This window comes from Diadema antillarum, unplaced genomic scaffold (assembly GCF_040938485.1).
Source record: "Diadema antillarum isolate AM-2024a unplaced genomic scaffold, OU_Dant_1.0 seq00000891_RagTag, whole genome shotgun sequence".
Classification (NCBI taxonomy): domain Eukaryota; kingdom Metazoa; phylum Echinodermata; class Echinoidea; order Diadematoida; family Diadematidae; genus Diadema; species Diadema antillarum.
In genome coordinates this window covers 1,367,650-1,387,932 of record NW_027271755.1, presented here as the reverse complement: position 1 = coordinate 1,387,932, position 20,283 = coordinate 1,367,650, and the positions used below count along the sequence as shown (strand labels likewise).

Sequence of the window (20,283 nt, the reverse complement as noted above, 5' to 3'; positions counted from 1 at the left end):
CTTTCTATTAACAAAGCTGCAATTGCTGTCTTCCTCTGACTACATAACACAGGCTCACCGAAACATAAAAAAATGACATTTAAGGTGGTTTCAAAACACCTGCATTCCTATAAGGAACGAAGACATCATTGCTGAGTAAAGTTTCTTTGCATGTGTGTGTTTTCATATGTATTAAGTTTTTTTGATAATCTGTTTGTCCCAACATAAGACTGTCCCTTAATAAACTTATCTCTTAGCTTACACTGGTCAAATCACGAGCATTAAAAGGTGGCTATCTTGCCTCTATCAATAAAAAAAATAGGATGAGGATATTATCTAGAGACTGATGATAATGACAATTAGAATGTGGTACTTGTATATGACCCGAGGTATACAACACACAGTATGTTCCCAGTCGTTATCACCATTTTCTTTCATCACTTATTTTATTTTTGCAAATAGGCTGGGGATATAGAAGAGCACTTGTCTCTGCAGCCACAAAACAAAAATGAATACAGTTGAAATTTAAAAGAGATCACCAGCGAGTACAAACATGTATATACTGGCTGCACCTTTCAATTCAATGGCATCACAACATGACTTTCACACAAGTTGCACAATGCAGGACAAGAACAGGTACTGTATATTATGCATAGTCCCACATGTGCACCTGTGTGTGTGTGTACACAATTCCTGTATGTGATTCTTGTCTCCATCATCACACTGATACTAATTATGTCAATCTATTCATTCTGGTTCATGTTAAAAAGACCTGTAGTATGCTTTCTAATGGCAAGTCTTCAGAAAAGACAGGATAGAAAGTGGGACTAGCCTATTAAAAACACAGCCACTGACCAAAAAACAAAACAAAAACCAAACAGAAAATTATGCTCTGATTGAACTCTGTAAAAATACACAAATCTGAATATGAAAGAAGCATTCAGCCAAAAAAAAAAAAAAAAAAAAAAAAAAACAGCGTTAAAAGTTTCCTATAATACAATATAAAGCAGCTAGAGTAAAAACTAACCCATATGGAAGGTGCTTAAAATGTCAAAATATCACAAAATTCTCTGGTGTATCACCTCTAAAACTAATGATCAAACACTTGGTGTTTATGTTTAAATGTTATTACGTACTTGTTGCTTTTGTCACTTGATGATACCAAATGCAGTAAATACAGGATTCACAATTCAGAGAAATTTTGAATACCTATTCTGAGGAAACAGGAATATCTTACAAATGAAATTTGGCACAAGTATACCAAATGTATAGTGTAATCTCAAGCCACTTCTTCACTACTTGCCACACTTGCTTCATATCAACAGATACAATTTCTTATAGTGTGAATTTTTCAAAACAAATTGGGATAGCATACAGCCTGTAAACTGCATACAAACTGCTTCATTAAATCATTTGAAGGATAAGTCCACCTTCATTTACATGTGGATTGAGTGAATGCAACAATATTAGTAGAACACATCAGTGAAAGTTTGAGGAAAATCCAACAATCCGTTCAAAAGTTATGAATTTTTTAAGTATCTGTGCAATCACTACTGGAAGAGAAGACTATTACAGTGTATGATGTCACGTGCGTACGATATAAGGAAAATAAAAAGAGAATTTCACAAAACTTTACTTTTTGAATAAAGTGCACATTTCTTCGACATGTTACTGACGTATGTTAAGGGTAATATTATTGCCCTTGCCTTCTGAAAGAGAGAAGTTGAGTGTTCTCTTGTAATACGAGAAAAGGGAAAATATGTTGAATTCTCTTGATACTTTCTTTATATCGTTGTACACATGTGGCATCACAGGCTATAGTAGTCTTCTCATCCAGCCGTGACTGAGCAGAAACTTCAAAAATTCATAACTTTTGAACGGATTGTCCGATTTTCCTCAAAAACTCACTGATGTGTTCTACTAATCAATACTGCTGCATTCACTCAACCCACATGTCTATGAAGGTGAACTTATCCTTTAATAGACTGTACATGTAAGTGTTCCTCGTGGAAAAACAACATAACTAAGACTTGCAATTTTTGTATACATGTCCACATTCAAAACTACTAGTGCTGATATGACAGTTTTGGTCTCTTTCAAGAATCCTATGGCATTTTTTTCCCCCTACCATCGATCATGTTCAATTGTGGGATCATGTATTCCAATGAGGTTCTGCAGAGTCTTGGGAGGAGAGTGTTGGATGAAGCCTTGATATAAATCACATGTATGTGAAATATAAAATACTTTTGACTAATAACATGCTGTATCCTGCACTGCTTTCCTTTCAATAAAACACTGTAATTACGAATAAGTTTTAAGATGTCAACTACAGTTACCAATAATGAATGGGACCAGGCAGCATTTGTCATAAGCATACAAAGTAGTACGACAGCTACAGTATGTACTTACATTACGTACATTGTAACAGTTGAGATTACATTGTATTTTGTGCAATCCACTTTTTTCACACTGGATTCATTTCAATGCACATTTTTATACATGGCAGACAAAATTGTCATTGTAATATACGTATGTAACTTTATACATAGACAAAATCCTGCTAAAAATAGCAATGTGTTATTATTTCAGTGCTAGTTCAATGGAGCGAAAATTTCCACACTACAACTAGCATAAAGAAAGTATTCCAAGATACAGTAGACTGGTTATACTTTTGGAAGAATATAACTTCATCAAGACGAACCAATCATTACTTCTCTGCACTGTTTTTTTTTTCTTAATATCTGAACATATCTGAACTTGCCAAAATTCAGAAGTCTGTGGAGCTCAAACAATGCACAGACACGACTTCAAGACAAAAACATTATTGTATTGTGTTACGGACACTTATTTTTGTTGCTCTGAATTCCATCCTAAGAGGATGAAATTTCTAGCAAAAGTAACACTTAGATAGGCCTCTATTACAAAGTCCTGAAAATGATGAATTTCACAAAATTATGTGATTCATTCACTGTAATTTTAGGAAAATGTACTTCCAAGATATTCTTTCTGCAAAAAGCAGGAATGCACACTAACCCATTTTTTCTACTGGTGCGACCTGTCCCTGTCAGACCAGTAGATACCCAGTTTTTCCATATATTTTTTCTACCGGCCAGTATATTCCTGAAAAGTTACTGGTCTGATAGTGATTTTTACTGGTCAGGGACTGTCGGTCCAGTGCCAGTGGGCAGCGTTGCTTTAAGCATGGTGCAAAATCACATACAATATGCACATGTAATTCTAGACACAATTTTCATAATGGAATAATCGATGTCTTTAACATCTTCATCACTTCCATAGCCGTGTTTCACCTCATATTCATACCAAGCAGATAACAAAGCGCAAAACAGCAAATGAGGCTCAAATTATGTATTGTATGGTAAAAGGTCCAACATGAACATTTTAAACAATCTATGCAGTAAAATCTTGTGATAACTATCGACATTTTCTTCTAAATCCGAGGTGAACTGTGAATTTCTTAGCATTTCTACAATTTCGTGTCACATTTTGGTGATTTCCGGCCCATACATCACTCAGTAAGGCAGGTCTGCGAAGTCCCATGCGTATAGAATGTCATTATTAGAGATTTACGCGTCAGGAATTACAATGTTGTCAATGGTGTCCAGAATACCATGTCTGTTTTATCTGGGCTCAAGTTTGAAACTAGAGCTGTAACCATGCAAAGATGAGTCTACATCAAAATGCTAGAGTCGAGACATTATAAATTGAATTTATGTGCCGTACGTACATGCACTCAAGCCTTGGCACATTATATTGTGAACTGATATTTTTCTTGAGTGAATACTGTCTGAATTTTTTGTCTAAAGCATGAAAGGAATGATAATCTCTCCATTTTTACATGATTTGTGACAAATTACATTCTAATGTTACACATTGTCATTACTCAACAGCAACAAAAAATCCATGAACCATGGCAACACAAACTGGTGGTGGTACAGAACCTACCCACAAGTGTCAGTATCACAGAATACATATATGCGGCTATATATTTCTACTCTCAAGAGAGCTTCAAATATTTAGACATGGGTTTGCAAATGACTCTGATAATGCTGATAAAGGAATAAACTGCGTTGCTGCACAATACAGTAGACTTCTTGTGCTTGTGGTAATAAATACTCAGTACACTGCACAGTCTCTACACTGTGTGCCTCCACTGCTCCAGAAATTACTGCTACTGCCACATGCACACACATCAACACTCCACCACTGCACTGGCACTACGCTGTACAACGGTACACCACAACTAGCGTGCATTTTTCACAGCACTCGTGTAACATCACGCGCGAGACTCGAAACTGCTCGTCTTCCAAGGCCGACATCCCACGCTGTGTGTACACGCCAAGATTCGGTTATTTTCTTCTGCAGTCCATCAGTGACATCGGGGGTTATATAGTTATATCCAATGTGATAAATATCCAAGAGTAGCTTACCATCCAGTATGGGACTATCACTGATGATATTTCTTCTTTCACTCTCACCGCCTGTTCCTTTCCAAACGCGTCTGCACACAAATAATCGACCCAAGCACAACCTCAACCGACCGCGGTAAACGATGCGATGCGATGCTCTTTACAGGGCTAACCAATGGGAATCCAACGAAAAAGGCCCCGCGAAAGCTACGGGACGGCGATACCGAGCCATACGTGTGGGCTTGTGTGTGTGTGTGTGTACGAAGCACACTGCTGGCGCTAGGACGTAACTTTTGTATGCACAATGCACGCAGAGCACACGGAGGACTCGCGGGGTATATCTCGCTCCAAAATTAAACCCACCCCGGCCCCGTAAAGTAAAGATACATTTCCTAACGTACCACCAGACTAGCACCGATGATATTCTCAAGTACACCTCATCCTCCATAGAAGAATAAACACACAGCAAACGTACCTTACCTTCTCACCTTTCCACGGGAGTAACTATGATCAAAATTACGTCGATGTTCCCATATCCATTGCATTGTATGAAACTGGCAAGTCACTTTGCGGCTACAAGCCAGGGCAGTTTCTCAGTGTTGCAAAGTGCATGAAACATCAAAGCACATGCCCGCCGCCCGAAAAGCTCCCAAAGGGCAGTGACGTAAACACAAAGGAAAAGCCGCACCAATCAGCGAGCACTTCATTAACTCGTATGGACCTGGACTATTTTCAGGTACGGGGGTGTCCAAACCATCTTCACTGAAAATTCACAGACCGCTAAGACATGCGGGTCGTGAATAGCCACTTTACTGCTATTACCTGGTATTTGATATGCTCTCTTCATCATGATATATGCTGACGATACAAAATATACTAAAAAAATACATTAAAAGACTGAGAAAAACACCGTAGTTATTATTTGTCCCTCAGACGACCGTAACTAAATAGAACACGTTTCAGTGGCTGCAGTATACTGTATCATTGTACTGCGATACAAGAGAATTACCCCTTTTTCCCTTTTAAACGCAATGTCCTATATCGGAAACCACACCGCCGACCCCTATGGCATTCGACGCTGCCGCGGGGATGTTCTTTTATATTCTTCGAGAAATACTTGTTTCAAAAATATCCGAACATTTCTCCCTCAACTTTACACCCCCCACCCCCCCCCCCCCTTCTTTTGCTAACCATGAATTTTACCCGGCGATTATCAAACAAAATGGTGCGAATGCTATTACCACTCTTCCATATGCTGAAGTTTTATCATAACTTCCTCCGATATTTAGCCATTTTAATTGCTGCCTTTTAAAAGTCTCTGGCTCCTCTATAAAGATGTTGTTTGGGCGGTTTTTCTCTATGCTGGCCAACATTCCATCAATGAGGAAGAAGTAGGGTCGTATAACTTTATTACACTGGTTGTAAACTTCGTCGGTAACGTTTTAGTTGTTAGCCGTACCCATCGCTATAGTCTATACTCTTCTCTTTCTTTCTTTTTTTTTGTCTCTTTTTCGTCTTCCCCCTTTTTTCTCCGATTACCACTTATCTTTATTTTGTATACCATTTCTTTCTCTCCCCTTTTCCTTACATGTTGCTCCCTCCTCTTCACTCTATCCGATACTGAATTATAAGCTCATTCTCCATTAGCTATAAACTTCTTTTTTCGTCCTTTCCTTCTCCCTTTCATTCTCTCCCTTATTAAACGACTATTCTTCTATCCACATAGCAAGATTTGCTGTCTTTTAATGTGATCTGGACACGCCTTTAGAGAGCCCCGCTCATCGCTAGTTTCGGTTACAGCTCGTTATTCCGAAGGTTCGTTATTCCGAAGGCTCTTTATTCCTAAGATTCGTTATTCTGAAGGTTCATTGTTCCGAATTTCATTTTCGGATTCACCAATCTTTTGAATAACGAACCTTCGGAATAACGCCACATGATTTTCGGATAAATGAACCCTTTTTCATTTTCGGATTAACGAACCTCTAGGTATAGGGAATTTGTTCGGAATAACGAACCTTCGGAATAGCGAACCTTCAGAATAACGACCAGCATTCGAAATTTCAATCCGTTTTCACGACGCGGCAAAGCCAAAACGCGCATTCCTGATTGAATCGTCATCGCAAAAGGCTCGGAGTGTTGATGTCAACTTCGGCTATAAGCTGCCCGGACAAAAGCAGGCACCACGAGTTTACCCGCAACACCTCGTGCCTCACTCGTGGTGCATATATCCGGAATGGGTCGGTATTTAAGTCGTAGATACTCGTAGTGTTTAAAGCATTTTTTTTTTTTTTTTTTTTTTTTTTAGTGGTCACGGCATGTTTCCATCATAACATGAATAAACGAATTGCATTATGCAAATGCAAAATATTTTTATGTAGAAATATTGGACTAGTGCACCTGAATTCTCAAAATATTGGGCCCGTACAAGTAGGCATAAGCTTAAGTATGAGCAGGTCTCAAAAATACAGTATAAATAGGCCTATCTTATTAGACCTATGCATAGATGCACCAACTTTTCTGGAATCGCGAGGAAAAGAAAAAGGACAAATACATGTCGACAGAAGTCATAGAGGTTTCATAGCCCACTGTCAACATATGCAATATGGTCGGGTATTTTCGGTCAGCGATTCCTGTTGGTGTGCGAAGATTCTGTGCATTATTATAAAGCAAGTACAACGACTTTGTGATGAGTCCTTCCCTCCTTTAATGATTGAGGGTTAAAAATATGACTATCGACACGAAGTTTCATATTGATTTCATTGCTGTGACTTATTCAGAAAATGCATATATAAATATATATGCATAATATGCCCATTTGTACATGGAATACTCATTTTTATGTCATTATGCATAATGTATGCCTATGAGTGCATCGTCATATCATTTAAAGGTCGACAGTATAGGCTTGGATAGTCATTTCCGTTTCCACAGTGCCATCTTTATAAGAGTCCACTGTTTTACAACTATCATTCACCTTATTATGATATGTATATTCATTCCATCAGGCCTGGTATAAACGCGCGAAACTTATGAAGTTGAAACCCTTATACGCAGGCGGCATAGCACATCGGATACTAGCTATAGGGGCCATATTTCAAACATTCCACAAATTACAACCTATGTGTTTTCATGCTGCTTAAAAACTAAATCTTTGACGAGCACCCGTGTTGACGTTCACTCATTACCGCGCATTCACGTAGGCCCTATCATATACAGAACAAACGACCCCCCCCCCCAAAAAAAAAAATAAATAAATAAAAATAAATACAAAAACACCAAAAATAATATCGCACTGGCTTTTTTGCGGATTGAAATTGAAACACTACATTTTTGGGTGAATAACCTTGGTAAATGTATTACATGCGTATGTTATAATCACGATTAAATTTCCTTTTTTATGTATTTACATCAATTTCATCTTTGTACACTTTTAAGAGTAAATTTTTGGGCATAACTTCATTAAATTTCTAACCTGTAATTACTAATACGCTGTAATTGTTTATCTCGGGTCATCCACCTCATTTATCATTCGGACCACTCTTACAAACAACAACAAATCAAAATATCCACGGGATGAAAAAAAACACGAAATTAATAATAATTACTGTAATAATGTGAATAATCATAAGCGCATATTTATTATACTAAATGACTTCGAAACTGGAGAAAAAACGCAACGCACTGCCAAGTTGAACCTAACGAAGTAACATCGAGTCGTATACATGCATCTGCCTCAACGAGAGCTAATAAGTGCCTCTGATTATAAGCTTCATATACTGGAAATAACGACGCCCTCACCTGGAATGGAAATAAATATGACCATGAGGAACAGTGCAAAGTAAAACTTAACGAAAAGACTTACTCTCTAAAGAAAATCGAGTGAAAATTTTCACTCTAAAAAGAGTGAATACAAAAAAGAGTGAATTTCGAGTGAGATTGGAGTGAATTTTTGAGTGAAAATGCTCATTTTCACTCATTTTGGAGTGACGTCAGGGATCACTCCAAAATCTTCGAGTGATCCCTGACGTCACTCCAAAATGAGCATTTTCACTCAAAATTCACTCCAATTTCACTCGAAATTCACTCTTTTTTGTATTCACTCTTTTTCGAGTGAAAATTTTCACTCGATTTTTTTTAGAGAGTAAGGACAATAAGACAATAATGCATAACAACAAAATGATACTAATGCCGGTAGTTTACCAATTTTAACGATCGAGTCACGGAATACGATTTTCTAATTCTGTGCGTCCCTGTAGAGATATACGGTCGAGACTTCTGAGCTCATGTTGAAAATCTGTTCACGGATCGAAGGCAGAATTGAAAAAATTGAGAGGGCAGGAAGAAAAAAAAAACGAAAAAAAAAAAACACACACACACATAAGCGTATCAATGCCTGTATGAGGCGGATAAGGGAGGCATGGGATTTTAGTAAGGCTGGATTGGGCGAGCACACCGCCGTGGTAGTATACCCTTTACGGGTGCTAATGATTTATCGCAAGCAATAAAAATAAGCCGACTCTCTGTGATGTATGCCGCCAGCGAAGCCCCACCAATAGAAAACAGGGCCTCCGCTATGGCCTATTCACCGCCAGTCCCCGACCATTGTTCGGCGGCTCTTGCCTGCGCCTCTGTCTATCTCCCAACCAATACAGCCTAACTGATCGTATACTGCGCAATCACCCTTGTGTTGTTCGCTCTATCCATCTCTCCCATTCTCTCCCTCTCTCTCGTCCCTTCCCTTCTTTCTCTATCTCATTCTTTCCGTCAAATCCCCTTTCTGTCCTTCTTTCGCAGCGAATCGCGCGACGTGTTCAGCAGCCTAATGGTGGACAGTAAGTGTTCCTAGCTTATAGAGTGACGCAGTGGAACGTAAAAACACTTTGAACACGCAGTGTAAACGCTTTCCAGGGATTTTTAACGTCGAACAGAGGGCAAAAAGGTATGCGTTTACATGCTCTTTCTTTTGCACTGGTAGAATACATATATTTCAAACAATGAAGATACATTTTTTTTCAAACTATCGTCAAAATGATAAGTGAACATTATCCGAGGCGCATCCGGGACATCTATAAAATGTAAGTTTAATTGTTTATTGAAATATGGTGTTACAACAAAATAAGACAACAATCTCAATGCGCTGTAATAATTTTTTTTTCTTCTAAATATTCTTAAACTGGAAAAGAAGGAGGTTCTGATCGGGTTAATCATGAGGTTATTGTATAGGCCTAAAGACTTTTAGAATGGGATGTAAACAACGTTCACGAGAAGTAGAACATCTTTGAGCTGAACGAGATCATTCATAGATATTTACAAAAGTAACGGAGCATTCTCAATTTGCAAAAGATGAGAGAATCAATGTCAGGAAAATGTTCTTATCTCTTTTCACGTTGATGTGCTACACAGCTCATATAGTGCCGTATATACGGCATTGGCATTAGTGGTCGTCAAGAGAAAACCGGACTGGTCACATGACTGTGACGTCACGATTATTAATGTGCGCCTATAGAGTCATCACATTTTATTTTCTTTATAATTTCTTCGAGCAAAAAAAAAATGACATTCTTTACCCCCCCCCCCCCCCCTCCAATCACTTGCGATAAATCGGTTTGCTTTTGTGTCCTAGGTATTGTGTTATAGGGCATAGAATTACTATCAGAGATAAATTCCTACAGGAAGTGAGTTTTGTCTTACAGAGTGAAGGACACGATTTTTTTTTTTGTCTTTTTCTAACATGAAACAAACGTAACTGAACTTTAGCTACCCGTCGAATTCGCAGTCACGTATAAACTAACACGAGTTAACAAATACTATACTTTGAATTAGGATTACAGAGGACGAAACTTCAAAAATTGTGAAGTTGTGCTTATATTTACCAAAAAACTGCGTTCACCGGATTACAGTTTGTAGAGATTTCATTTCATAATCACACACCGCTATCAAGCTTTGAAGTATATAGTGATCTGTGTAGCCTGGTTATCATAATAAGAAAAAAAAAAGGAAAAAGAAAGAAAAAACAGATAAAAAGAAATGTGTTAGAAGGATGAATTTTAAATAAATTGTTACCTTTTTGAATGGACCATGATTCTAATTCATACAAAATAGATATCCAGTGGGTTTAATAGAATTTGAAAATATAAAAAATCAGCAAATTCTATACCTCTTGGTCGAAATCCACTTCATCCAAACTTGAAAATAAAATAACAATAACAGCCTTTCGCTGCATCGATATTCATTTTCTTCTCTCTTGTTTTCAGGTTTTTGTTATCACTTTTTTGATATGGCCCGAGTTATGTTTCACCCATTCGCTGAACTGTCTTTAATTATTTTTTGTTTGTTTTTTGTTTGTTTTTTGTTCTCTTCATCATTATAGGACAAGAAAATTGTTTTAGAGCTTTTTGGGTTTCTTTTTTCACCGTTTACAGGTATGGAAGCACAGAAACCGTACACACCTAATACTCTCAATGGTTTAACACACACATAGGTCCTACATATATACACACACATATACACACACATACAGGCCTACATGCATAATTATATACGCACAGATATTTATTTATTCATGCCTATTTGAAGAGCTTGCTTCCAAAAGGCGCTAAATCCATTAAAAATGATGGATTTAGCGCCTTTTCGAAGCAAGCTCTTCATTATTTTATACATTTATTTATTCATTCATTCGTTCGTTTATGTTGTGTGTGTGTGCGTGTGTGTGATTGTGATTTTGTGCATGATTATAAACAGTGGATGATGGGGCCATCTATGGAGCTAGTGTTGTAGCTCCAAGGTGTGGACTCATTGGTAAGGTGTTAACCCGTGCCCTCACTAACCCTTGTCCAAAAGCATCTTACGTTCTGTCCTATATAAGCTTGCGTGGTACTACAGCAAGCTCCACTTTGCACGTGGAATCAGTGTTGGAGAAGTACAGCTCGCGCGGCGTGTTCTGAAGTCAACCACATTATCCCCCCCCCCCCTTTCCCCCACTCATTTCTCTCCCTTCAATGAATAACATAGAGGGATCTTTACCTTTTATTTCCCTTTGCGCGGATTCTTTTCACGCCCCGCTCGCTGGCATTCCGGTATTGTGATTTTGCAAGAAGGACGGGGCTTTGAAATGCTCTTTTTCTTCTATTTTGCGGGAAAAAAGAAAAGAAAAAAGGGAACAGATAGAGAGAGAGAGGAAGAGAGGGGAAGAGGGAGAGATCAAAAGAGTTGAGAGGGGTGGAGGGACACGTTTTGGGTTAAATCTCTCCTCAAAGGAGCGGCGTATTGGTGATATCTCAATTATTTGCGCCCCCTTTCATCCTACAGTCGAGTTAGCGAAGGCGGTTTGAAGAGAGCCCCAAATCGCTCTTTTGATAGGATCAACCCCTATTGTTTCCCTGTATCGCTTCTGCCTTTTTTTTTTCGAATGCGCGGAACTCCTCTTCATCTAAAATAACAAATACATAGCAAGTCTTGTCGGCTCTGTTTTTCTATTCATTGCTAGGTTGTTGTTTTTTTGCTCCCTCTCTCGCATGCCCAATACATTTTTTTTTTTCCTCACAACCCCCCCCCCCCCCCCCCCCCCACACCTCTTTTTGGACAATAAAGCCGCAGGTAATTATGACAAAGTTATCCCCAGAAGTTTGCCGGCTCGTGACTGTCTCTGCACACCTCTGTTGGATTAGCCAGGTATCATAAAGGATATAGACAACTATAATGCAGGTGTGCAGTGCGTCATGTGAGGCGTATCGAACTATGAAAGCCATGACCCGTATAAACAGCTAGGCTATAGATAGATAGGTAGATATAGATAGATAGATAGAGAAAGATAGAAGATGGATCGATGAATATAAAGAAGACAGACAGGTATAGACTGCCGGATACAATAGCGTGAATTACTGTAATTACAGCATAATAGTGTAGATGAATAAAAGCATAACTTCATTATTTTTTTAAATCCACAGGGCAATATTGCAATTATTATTCTGGACCAATTAAAAGTTAGTCTGAAAGAAAGAGGTGCATTATTATGCACAACGGTGATAATGTATTCAAAATTGAATGAAAATAAGGCAAGCTATGAAATTGTTAAGTTTTGATAATTCTTGTTGAATAGCTGTCGAACAGTAAAAAGTAGATGTTGATATGCAAATCTCTCTTTCTTTCCAAGGTAATTTTTACACGGTCTGGAATTATTTCCCTTTAATCTTTTATTTAGGGCTCTTGCGCTCTTTTCGTCTTTATCCCCCGTCTATATTAAAGGAATTTTTTGTCTCTTTTTCTGTCAACAAAAATATTTCATATATCCATTTGAAATACTCTGCGTGTTTTTAGCAAACAATCAAGCAAACAATGGGCAAAGCTGAGCAGTTGCCAACGGCAACGTCCAACTGTTTCTCTTCCGTATTTTTGTTGTGGTCTTGCAATTTGTCAAGCCAGTGAATCGGTGGAGCAATTCTGCGATAGAGGGCGTCTGTCAGAAATTGGTTCAACTGTCGCAAGGGTTCGTTCGCCTTGTATACACTTTCGCTGCTTCAAAAATGCAGCTACCACAATGGATCGAGTGCGATCGTAAAAAAGAAAGAAGAAGATAAAAGTGCGGTTGTCGTAAATGGTAGTATACGAGAAGTGGCTGTGATAGAACTATAAAAATAAAGATATATATATTACCATAACTTTTTTATCGCTATCATCATCGTTATCATCATCATCTGATTGAGAGCAGAAATAAATCAAATCAAAATCAAATCATGAAGTATAGTAGCAGCAATAGTAGTAATAGTAGTGTCACAGCTATTACATTGTCGTCATTATACATTAAAATACAACCAAATGTGACACAGTATATGATTTGTGATCTTTAAGCTTTTTGTGAATTCCTTTCCGTACTACAAAATCAATACCACAATTCGATATACACGCTACCTGCATCCCCCCAAGAAAACACCAACAACAAACGAACATTAAATGAATTAAAGACACTATAAAAAATGTTCGTGAAGGAAGTTGCATGATATTTGAATATGTCGGTAAAACAATTCACTGCTAGATGAATAGCTCATTACCAGGTTCTGAGGGGATACAGTTTTACTTATTGATAGATTGGCCTCGGCAATAAAAGGAGAAATCAAAGGCATATAATTTACCATTTGCAGATAAAACAAAAACCCAGCATTAGTGCTTCAAAATAGTTCTAAAATGTGAGTTAGGGATAGAAACAACCAATGTAAAAATTTGAACCAGTATAATCGATGTTAGGTATTTAAAATATACAAAATGTGAACAATAGTTATAAAAATGTTTCCAGACTAAACCGTCTACAGTTATGGTTAAATGAAAAAAATAGTAATATCTCCTTATATTTTAGGCTTTATTGCAAAAATTTTATGTGGTAGGATGTTTTGTGATACAACTGACCTTATATACACATATGCATCAAAACTGATATCCTGAATATCTTTTAAATCACTGCTCCCAAAGGTAAACAGGACCTCCAAGTTTTAATGATATATGACTTGTGTTGTGACCGCGTTCTTTCCAACCATACCTCGAGACTACGAATGTTCTCTAGACACTGCCTGTGAATGTGCTTCGAAAGAGAACCTGCGTGCACATTCTATACATATGTTAACCGTCGTTGCAGACATTATTATTCGAACTAATAATTGAAGTATTCGAAGCGTATATTCCAAGATACACTTGTCTCGAACAGATCAGTATAACTGGTATCACTAATATTATATACCATAAGATAATGATACCCAAAAATTATGTGAATTGAGTGAATGTAGCAATTTTGCAGCACACATCAGTGAAGTTCGAGTAAAATCGGGCAATCAGTTCAAAACTTATGGCGTCACTTCAAGCTAACGATATCAAGAAAATATAAAGAGCAGAACTCCACAAAGTTTCATGTTTTATGAAAAGTTCAAATTTCCTCGACTCGCTACTGACATAATGTTCATGGTATTAGCAGCCCTCCTGGCTTGTGCCGAAAGGGTGGGTTGGGTGGTGGCGCGTCGCGTTAATGGGAACACCACCCTTCGTCCAAAGCCCCCCCCCCCCCCCGGTTTTGCCGAAAGGGTGCGTTGGGAGCGTTGGGTCGCGTCGCGTTGACTGGAACCCCACCCTTCGTCCAAAGCCCCCCCCCCCCCCCCCGGTTTTGCCGAAAGGGTGCGTTGGTACCTTTTCTCATGTAATATTAAAAGACGAGTTTTGAATTTATATTTAACCTTCAAACAACCATTTCAAAGAGGCTATCGTCCGGATCGGTTTACACTCTACTACCACTTGGTCTACAGCCAGTTGGTCTAATAGGGGTAAAGATTAGGGTAAAGTTTAGGGTCCCTCGCCCCTCCCCCATGGTGCCAGGCCAGCACCCCCAGCAGCTGGACTAAGCCACTGATTATCCACATGATCCATGCCCTGTAACGTAAAACAGAAACGGACATTAGACCAAATGGATATTGGACCAAATGAACATTGGACGAACTAAATATTAGATCCGGACGATAGCCTCTTTGAAATGGTTGTTTGAAGGTTAAATATAAATTCAAAACTTGTCTTTTAATAGTACATGAGAAAAAGTACCAACGCACCCTTTCGGCAAAACCGGGGTGGCTTTGGACGAAGGGTGGGGTTCCAGTCAACGCGACGCGACCCAACGCTCCCAACGCACCCTTTCGGCAAAACCGGGGGGGGGGGGGGGGGGGGGCTTTGGACGAAGGGTGGTGTTCCCATTAACGCGACGCGCCACCACCCAACCCACCCTTTCGGCACAAGCCTTCCCCCTTATACTTTCTGAAAGAGGTAAGCCAAGTGCTGCTTATTTTGCTAGAAAATGATAATATGCTAAATTCTTTTTATATTATTTTCTATATATCGTTTATGACGTCACGCACTGTTGTATAGTTACCCTCATCCATTGACGGCAGCAACGAAATATAACTTTTGAACGGATTCACTGTTTTTCCTCAGATTTTACTGTGTTCTTACTATTATTGCTGGATTTACCGAATCCGCAAACATATTTTGGTTGCCAGTATAAATGATGTCTTACCTTGACCATAGAGATGTAACTCGTATCCAAGCCTGGACCTATCATTTTCTAACCGCTTCCTTAATGGTGGAAACCCGAAGGATAATTCAACTTGGGGATAAATGCGAGGGATCACCGAAGTGATGCAGCTTTTTGAGTATGTAACAAACGCAAACAGAAGAAAACTGACCAGAAATGAATATAATTTATTAGTGGGAGCAAAGAAAATGGGATTCCTTTATGCTAAACACACCATGTTATCACTTGGAAACCAAATTGAATGCATCAGTTGCTGCCATTGTGGTTGAGCCTCGAGAAACCTTTTTGATTGTCCAAGACAATCTTTTCCCCCCTATATTAGACAAGCGAAAATTTTAATAATGTTCATTAAAGACCGGTCGACTGTGCGGTTGTGAGCTGTTAATAGCATATTAACAGCTATAGGTATTCAATTTCTGTAAAATATCTAAAATGTTTCTGTTGCAAATGGATAAAAATAAATGAATAATAGCATGCGTTTCATTTTGTTTTAATTGATATAAACTGCCATAAATGATTACTTTTTTTAATGAATGAAACATTGCCAGGCAATTTCTTTTTGCCGTTGAAAAGGGACACGGGTGAATGCTCTTAAAAATTTGAAGTACGTAAATTCTATATCTAATGGAATTCTGCAGAAGCTTGATCCATTTCTTATTTCTATTTCAATATAGCTGTTTTACTGTTGTTGCTGCTACTCTAGAGAAATTGCTGCTCTATAGATCGATCAGTGTGATGCACATGTGTGTGTGTGTGCGTGTGTGTGTTTGTGTGTGTGTTTGTTTTCATTTGTTGTTCTTGTTGTTGTTGAATGCAAATGTAAAAAAAAGAGGAAAATATTCTAATGCACTGAATTACGAAATGAGATGATTGAGCACGTAGTGACATAACCATCGAAACCATTGACAGAATCATTATATCGACACTTTAAAAAAATTCTTCAAGAGATTTTTAACGTGGGAGTAGCTATCTACATCATGCTAAGATGTCGGTGTCATTGACCGACCGTGCAAACGAAAATTGAGCACAGGCTTTTAGGATATGATATTTACCGGCGGTCTTAATGAACATAAATCACTTTTCGGCAAACTCTTGTAGTTGTTGTTTTTTCAGAATGCTTCCATCAAACGTCTTAAATGGCGTTTGCATTTGCCTGGTGTTAATATCAAGCGGATATTGGAATATGTGGGGAAGTAGCTCGGTATATCAATTTGGGGATAAAAGCACGTGCATTGGCTGTCAAACATTAGCGATTTTAATTTCCTTGCCGCGCTCTCTTATCCCGCGCTAATAATCGCACGAAGAAACTCCAGATATGAATGATGAAAACTGTCATCATTTTTCTTCCTTTCGTCCATCCAAGAAAGAAAGAGAGGAAGAGAGAAGCGGTATTTTCCTGTCTATTATGAATATTCATTCATGCCCTTTATCCCTCACAATGTTTGACCGTGAGTAACCTCACCGACGAGACACACACACACACACACACACACACACTCGCAAGTACGCACACAAATTAAACACATATACGCGCACGCACACACACACACACACACACACACACACACGAGGCAAACAGTGTTGTTTCCTTTTCAGTGTGAAACAACACAAGATACGAGAGAATAAAGAGTCTGTCAGGGACAGGCAGGGAGGAATGAACAACATGGCGGAAAAGTAATGTTTCTGCTGCGAGGGAGTTCGAGATATTTTCAGAACAGTTCGGATTGAATTGATAAAACTGCGAGACACATTCCAACCTTATCCTCCATGATGGTTATTGTGAAACTTAATAGACAGCCATCAGGCCCTATATTAATGTGAGATTCGTTTCGAACACTGTCAAGGGGGTGGGGGGGGGGTTACGATCTCTCTGTTATCTTCGTGTTATCTTCAGGGCAAGAAATTACCTAATTCTACGATGATTCAAATAAATGTAGCAACAAAGGGACACATTTATACCAAGCATATTATTGAACAAGAACGAGCTAAAAACAAACAAACACTATACGCCAGGTATAATGTTGTGAATGTGGCATCTAAGCCATTACATGGCCTCACGATAGGATACATCTTACTGTTGTCAAGAGTCACGTGACATCGACGTCATTTAACTGTGATTATTCATGCATTTTGTTCAGTCAAACACCCGAGGTCTTCCCACGAGCTATAGACCCCCAAGAGTCATATACGCCCCACGGGCTAGACATTTAATGTCCATGAGTCTTACACCCACGAGTCATAGACCAGCCTACGAGCACGACATCCACGAGTCATACGACCCACGAGTAGACATTGAAAAAATGCCCATACCAGTCACACAGTCTAGAGGTAGACATCAAGTAAAATGCCCATGACACTAAGAGGCAATATTGCCAAGTGTCAAGCTCGAGGGCCATAAACAGTTTGTGGACCATATTTTCCTTTAAATCGAGCTCGTGGGCCATTATGTTCACTTAGTATATGGCTCGTGGGTGTCCGGCTAGTGTTGTGCACCCAAACACACACATCATTGTAATAAGTTACAGTATATCACATCTGAGGCATTATGAACGTCAGTTGTATCATAAAAAATCCTACCACATAAAAAATTGCAATAAAGCCTACTGCCCTTTTTGGAGGAAATATATCACTATATTTTCCCCAATAAACCATATTACTGCAGACGGTTTATTCTAGAAACAATTATCATGACTATATTGTCCACACGTTTTTGATAAACAATACTTAACATTGATTATACTGATTAGCATTTTTACATTGGTTGTTTCTATCCCTAACTCATCTTTTAGAATTATTTTGAAGCACTAAAGCCGGATTTTTATTTCATCTGCAAATGGTAAATGATGCCTTTGATTCTGCGACAGAAATGAGTTTATAAACGCACCCTATACTGTACTAGTGTATAGTAAATGCCAATCTGGCCCGCATGACAAGTCAGGTATAGGACACTGCTGATGTAAATAAAAGTGACTTCAACACCATTTTTCGTATTACCGTTATCACCCGATCACAGTGAAGTATAATGACCACAATGACTCTCACTTCGTTGGGACTGGAAATAGAATAAGAAGGTTGTGCAATTTTAGAAAAAAACGTATTCACCGAAAGTGATAACAGCCTAAAACAATACACAACATCAACAAAAAATAAATAAATAAATGAATAAATGAATAAACGAATAAATGAATAAATGAATAAATGAATAAATGAATAAATGAATAATAATAATAATGATAATAATAATGATAATGATGATAATAATGATAATATTAATGATAATAATAAACATTGTGCAAATCAGGTACGTGACAATTTCATGAACTCATGGGTCTCCTATTGGTTTATGCACAAAAATATCGTTGATCAATAATAACTACGCAACTTCCGGTGCACGTAACGAGACCGACACCCATGAATCATACACCCCACGAGTCATACATCCCATGAGTCATTCAGCCCACGAGTTACACAGCCCACGAGTCATACAGCCAATGAGTTCGACACTAAGCAAACAAGGTCCACGAGACCCGTGTTGTAATGTCGAACTCTTTACCTGTAGTGTCGAACTCATGGGCCTTATTTGCCTATATGCATAGTGTCAAACTCATGGGCTGTATGACTCGTGAGCTGTAATAATGACTCATGGACTTTTTTTTTTATGTCAAACACAAGGGCTGTATGACTCGTGGGCGACGATCTCGTGGGGTGACCCCGCAACTACAACCCTCCCCCCCCAAAAAAAAAAAAAACACAAAAAAAAAAACAACAAAACAAAACACAACACACACATTTACTATCAGGTTTTCTGTAATACGGCAAAGATTTATGCGAATGACAGGTGTTTTTGTTTTTACGTTTTATGTCAAAAGAGGACAATTAGTGAAACTATAAAAAATGTAGGATAATGGGAGACTCATGGCATCGCCACTTTATTTAATCTGCATGTTAATTTGCTTCGCTACAATGATAATCATGGAGCTATAATAGCACTGCTTCGGGAAAATGTGTAAATATTTCTAATAACATAACTCTTTTTCGGTATGATCTTGTAGATTCCTCCACCATACTCGAATTTACTCTTCTCCAAAGGCATCTGAAGGATGGTGTAGAATTAAACTTACAGGCTCATATCATGTTACACAATGACAGGTTGATGATATTTGGAGGTTTTTTTTCTCTGCCCCCCCCCCCCCTCCTCCTCTGTTTTCATCTTCTTCTTTCTTCCCCAAATATTCCTACCCAGAGACTTCTTTTTCCCTGCGTTGATGTACAAAGCATTGTCGTTGTACAGAGCATTGATGATGCGTTGATACACAAAGCATCGCAAAATGTCCACAGCAAACATTATCTGACACTGTGATAGCGGGCGTATTGAACTATAGTCTGATCAGCAAATTTGAGAAAATCGTCCAAGAGATAACCGCCAACGCCGAATCCAGAAGCGTAATCTGGTTCAACGTCTTAACTTTATACTGAATACCTCGCTCCCCGTCTATAATCTCCGTCTCTGGCAGTGCCCCGCCAACACCTTTTCTTTTTTATTTCTTTCTTTCTGCCCTGAAAGGTGTTGAAAATGTCATGTCCATTTATCTCTTAGCGAGATGATAAGGGCGAACACCTGGTAATCGTTTGGGCTTTTTTATTCTTGCCCTCCTTTAAGAAGTAAGGCTTAACAGATATTTTGATTACTGCTATTCTTTTGAGATGCTGGAAGTCGCACCAAACTTTGAACGCGCGCTCAAGGCAAAACGCTGTATAACAATACAACTATAGAGTACAATGTATACGTGTTCTCGATTGGCACAGGGAGGTGAGACC

At 38.6% G+C, this 20,283-nt stretch overlaps 1 protein-coding gene across 1 annotated transcript in view; it reads right to left on the bottom strand.

The window, feature by feature from the left end:
- LOC139740933 (axin-1-like) overlaps positions 1-4,990 on the bottom strand; it is a 45,018-nt gene extending 40,028 nt beyond the window's left edge. Inside the window, exon 1 of the mRNA XM_071651518.1 lies at positions 4,887-4,990. The gene's annotated coding sequence lies outside the window, so the exon portion shown is untranslated. The remainder of the gene's footprint in view (positions 1-4,886) is intronic.
- Positions 4,991-20,283: the final 15,293 nt, after the last annotated feature.